The following is a 6,000-nucleotide window of genomic DNA, read 5'->3' as shown; positions in this document are numbered from 1 at the left end:
TATGTGGCAAAAAGTTAGTTTTTTACCTCGACTATTTGTAGGTGTTGCAAAAGGTCCCACTTAATGCCACATCTTTAGTGTGGTGAGGTTAAAACCTACCAATTGGCTCACTCTTTATTGATGTGTGGCGAAGTGGTGTAGAAATAGACTCACTTTCTTGTAGTGAGCCTTCACATTTGACAAATAACCAAGATTAATATGAATCTCTTCAAACAAGTGCTCGTGTATTAAATCAGGCCAGGACACCTTGAGCACCGTATCATAAGTTTCAACAATACTAAGATATTTCGCGTTCACTCCATTGGCATTTTTGTCGCCAAAAAACAATACACAACAAAGATAAAGACCTATCAAGCAAACTAGATCCTTCTCATCAACTTTCTTTCTTTTCCCACTTTTTCTCCTTTTTGTCATAAGTTGTTTATCTTCTCTAAAATGTTTGTCTTAGTCACTGTCGTCTGATGCTTTGTAGATTTGATATCAGTGAAGAATTTGTTGTATAAAACATTGTCAGTCAAATCACTAGGACAATAATACTTTAAAAGCTTCTGACCCTTTCTACTTCTAATCCTCTGCATGCAAAATATACCAGCCAGCTTTGCCGGTGTAGACTCTATAATCTTATCATCACCAAACTTGAATGAACACGGTGTCTCACAATCCATGTCAAAGCAGTTCAAAAGCTTCAATACGCCGTGTTTGTTGGTACTTATCTGTCTTTTTTTACTCGGTACATCTATATCATAGTCATCGTAATACATCATTACGAGTTCACTGTAAGCAGCTCTCCTAAGATATCTCTGAGCCTATCAGTCAGTCCTATAGGTTTTATCACCTTTACTAAATCCTTTACTGCATTCAACAACTGCCTTAGGTTTCCTGTACACATCACACAGAAAAATAGCATGAGTCGGTATGTTGTGTACTTATCAAATACACTCATTTTTAACTGCAAAATGAAAATCATGTTACACACTATGTGTATTTGCCAAGTACACAAACTGAATCATTCTATTCTGTGTTGTGTAACGTTAACTTACTGATGAGTTTTTTTCAATGATGTTGTAGTAAGATGATTCATTCACTCAGATTTGTTGAGAATTTGTTTTAAGACTTAATAAAGAAAATAAGGAAAAATATATATACACAATTTGTCACAAGATGAAGAGACGCTGAGACGCGGTATTCCACTACTTTTCATATTGTTATGGTTCAGTCATTAACTCTAGACAATATAGCTCAAACAAAAGAAGTTGTGACTCTAGTTCTTTGCCAAAAATAGATTTCGTAAGATATTATTTGTAAGTTAAAAGCATGACGCATCTAAAGTATTTAGAACTAAGCGTGAGGCATCTAACAAAATAACAAATAATTAATAGAAATCATAAAACAATTAAATATATGCAAAAAGTAATAAAAGAATTAATTCATTTACCACAATCATGAAAAGTTTCTTCCTCTGTTGTCCCAGTGATGGGGTCTAGCTCCGCATGGTGAAAACACACTCAAAGGAATTTTTCATTGCTCAAAAAGGTGTTTACAAGGAGAAAATGGAGAAATAATTCAAAATCGGGTTTGTAACAATTATATTTGTTACAAACCAGAGAACTACTGTTGCTCTAAGACTGTCTCCGGAACTACGTCCCTCCGCTGTGGGTCGTTACCACTGTAGCATAAACGACTGTCCTTAGGCGTCCAATGAGTGTGGGTCGATGTTCTTCGTTTTCTTTACAGCAGCAGAAATGGTGGTTTCCTTCCACTTGATTATCTCGACTTTCTGATGCTCTCCAACTCTCCCAAACTCTTCATCCCCCTTCTATGACATTCCAGCACTCTTTAAATACTTGACATGTCCTCATTAACTTCTCGAATCTTCTCCAAATCCTCCACATAACTTCGGCAGTAAAGAAAATATACTCTCCGGAATATCTTTCCATATTCGACTTTGTCGCGCGTCTGAATGGTGTTGACACATTCCGACAGACTCAGTCCACAGCCAGCACGAATCCAACTTCCTCCAGCCACACGCAAAACTCCAAAAATAACTCGGAAAATCCCGAGAATAACTTAGGTATGTGCATATACCCTGTTTTCTTCTAACTCCAAGTAACTTTCGAAAACATAATACTTACCATCCATGGTTAGTCGTAACTGGGTGGTATCAATCCAAAAAAAAAAGAAACAAATCACTTTGAAATTCAAAGCAGAAATCCGACCAAAATCCGGTGCACATCATACTCCCCTGTCTTACTTCGAACAGATTATCCATCCAAATTTAGCCGATTCTAAAGCCCACACCATCCCTGTTTAGCTGAATTGAGCCGACCCAACAAAAATCAGCCATTGAATCTCACTGCAACAAGCTCAAATCGCCAACCCTAATCTCTGGCCGGTGGCTGCAAAAGTTCCCGCCAAAAATTAAAATTTGAATGATGAAGATGGTGTCCCCCTATCCTGTTCTGGGGTGCGAATAGCAGGTTCCCAACTGAGGTGCCCCTTAGTATTTGAGGTTCCCCTTAACCAAAATGAGAGTTCGCATAACACGTGTCCTCCGGGTGCCAAAATCAACTTTTCGAGCCGAATTTTTCAAAAATGTTTATTTCCCAAAAATGCCTACAAACACATAAAATAACAAAATTAGTACAAAATTGAGTACCAACAATATATAGTATTGAGATCAAATTAGACACAAAAATGTGTCTATCAAATACCCCCAAACTTATTATTTGCTAGTCCTCGAGCAAAACTAAAAAAAAATAAAACCGAGTTAATCTCGGAAGGGTTTACCAGAGGTGTACCCACAAAACCTTTAACTCCAGACCCTAGTTATCTACGCAGAACCTTGGAAGGCACTAAAGAATCTCCTTGGTTGGTGTACTTATTGACTACAGGAGGAAGTACCCTGATGCGAAATTCCAATTGTTGTACACGAGTTTTCACTCAAGCATACTAAAATTCATATAAAGTGACAGAGCTTTACTCAGATAGTTTCTGGACATCATAAACCGGAGCCAACCAATCACATGGATAGGTTAAGAAGATGGATGTAGAGAAAAACGTGGATGATGTTGACTAAGGTGAACCTATCCTAATGGACTCAGATACTGGTCTGGACTAATATCAACACACTGGCATATACAAGGGAACCAGTGGTCGATAATCCTAACTCTAGGTCAACTCAGTTGGCATATACAAGGGTACCAGTGGTCGACTTTGTTGTATTTATTCCGGTTGGTCTGGTGGTCTGGTCTCAAATATTTTTTTTATATCAGTCACTCTATTTCGCCCTAGCAATAGTAAAAAGAAGAAATAAAAAGAAGTGATAAGGATTCTTTCGATGTTTCCATCACGAGGATATGGCGAAACTACCATGTTTTGTTTTTCTAACACCTGAGCTCTGTGCTTTTATGAATAGATTCTTTAAATGTTTCCATCTAATCAGATTGGTTCCTCAACTCCTACAACCAAAATGCTTCCATCCACTTAGACTGGTTAGTGCCATCCTTAATAAACATAAATTTCTAGGCTCTGGAGTTTATTTATTGCAACTAAAAAGAAGTTTCTTCCCCACCCCCAAACTTAAATCTAACATTGTCCTCAATGTTCTAAAGATAAAATTAAAAACATGAACAAGGAGAAACTATTACCACTTGAGGGAAAAGAAATAAGGAAGAATATTACTGTGTTGCATGGAAATGGGTTACCTCCCAAGAAGTGTTAAGTTTAAAGTCTTCAGCCAGACATTGGAAGAATTAGTCACCTCGTAGAATCATATAGCAGCATCCGGAATAATTGTGGGTCATCTGGATCAAAAAGTATTACCCACAAGAAGAGGAAACTGCAACAGACCAAGGAGATACCGAACATACCCTTGCTTAAGACAACTACATCTAGTTGTGGTTCAGGTTCAGGCTCTATAAAAGGGTATAAATAAAAGGTTTCCATCGGTTGGATTTCTTCAAAGGAATTCTGAATATCAGGCTGAAGAGTCTGGAAATACTCAAGTAAGAACTTAGAAGCGCAAAACAAAAGCCTGAATAACTGGGGATCCTCTAAGTCAATCAGATTTTACTCACACAGCTGACCACAATGAAATAGGTGGTCTTCCTTAAGAAAATGTGTCGACCCTATTCTCCTAAAGTAATTAGGTTCAGTCTCAAAACTTAATAACCGACACATCTGAAAATCATAAGTTCCCACAATTGGAAGAAAAGTTTTTGGCGGGAAAACAAAATCAATTTGGGTATTATCGCCTAGGTAAACCACATCAACCAGAGGATGGGTTTCTAACAACTGAGCTTCTTTCTGGACATCATTAGGTTCGGTAAAATGTGTATGAAGATAATATTGTAGGATGGTTGAGGCACAAATGTCAAGTCCTACACGAGGGAATTTTCTAAGAGTTAAAGGTAAAGCACAGGGAGAATGATAATCACCCCCAAACTTAGAGTTTTGGGTGTCTCTAGATAGACTAACTACAATTTCTAGATCATCGGAATCCTGAAAATGGTCAATTGCTTCTTTTAGGTTATACTCAGGTGATGCATCCTCACTCATATTTAAAAGCTCTATGAGTTCATCTTCTTCGTCTAAGACTATTGTTTCTATATCGCTAGACTCTAAAACATTATTCTCAGAATAAACACGTTCCTCTAAATCATTATCGGCTTTGTAAACAAGAAATACTACATCGTCTAAAACGAGGGTATCTCTAGTCAAATCCTCGTCCTTTTGAATAGGTGAATAATTATTAAAATTATTTGGATTTGAAAGAAATAATATTATCATTGTAAAGCTCAATTGGAGTAACCATTTCCTGATCACTATTCCTACATAAGTATGATTCTCCATTAACACTATCCTCATCATAATAACATGAAAGAGATCGAACCTCATCTAAAATAGTGTCTCCAATTCTATCCTCGTCATCTTGTTTAGATGAATAGTAATTATCCTCATTTTCAAGGGTAAAACTGGGAGCACTGTGTTGGAAATTCATATAATTTCGAGTAATTCTTTCGTTCGTCTCAACTATCCGCTTGAGGTGGTCTTCTAAAGAAGGTTCACTCATTATTGTAGTTCTTTCGTCTATATTTATACTATTCATCTCAGCTAACTTACACGTCGACTCAGCTAACTTCCTGAGGGACTCTTCTAAAGGAGGAATAGGAACAAAGGGATCATAAAAAGGACTACTTTTCAATAGTTTGATTGTATCCTCTAGAGACGAAGAACTAGTACTATAATCTTCTTGCTCGTAAGACTGATGCACGTGTGGATAGTAATTGGACTCACCAGGGTATGACCCATAACTTTCGAACGGTTGGCGTTCCCAGCCACTATTCACACTATGGTCATAAAAAGAGTGATGTCCATATTGTTTAGTTGGATATTCATATTCATTGTGATGGCTATTATAATACCAGTTTGACATCCTAACTGCAAGGGAATTCTACACAAGCACAAACAAGGCTGACTCGACCACACCAAACCTATTTTATCTAGCAAACAAAAAGCATGATGGTTCCCTTAGATTGTTTCTAGACCAGCTTCTATTCTTTCAAAAAGGAATTCGTTACAATTTAAGCAAACCCCTCTGGAATCAATCCGAGTCAAAGTAAGTTGAATAGAGGCGAGGGAAGCTCGGTGGAGCTTTGATACCCAAGGCCTCACTGGTATTACAAGGCGGCGCAGTCACGCATTCAACTCACAGAAACCATCATGAACTTTGAAGTATACTTAAAAGAGTAACCAATATTTTTCGAATGACTTTCCTATTAAGCTCGTTACCCTATCGGTCTCGTTCTAGACAGTATTTTAAGCTTAGGTTCGCGTAGGTTACGTGTTCCTAAGGCGGGCAAGAAGGAAACGGTGATGAAATCCGAGTCCTTATCTTGATTTGTCCAGGCCTTTCCCTTTACTAGAAAATTAAATCCGATTTCAGGTCCTCAACATATAGACATATAAAATAATCCAGTAAACCCGCTGACATGGGATTCG

The sequence above is a fragment of the Papaver somniferum genome, chromosome 1, assembly GCF_003573695.1.
Source record: "Papaver somniferum cultivar HN1 chromosome 1, ASM357369v1, whole genome shotgun sequence".
NCBI lineage: Eukaryota > Viridiplantae > Streptophyta > Magnoliopsida > Ranunculales > Papaveraceae > Papaver > Papaver somniferum.
Note: the sequence above shows the minus strand (reverse complement) of the source record.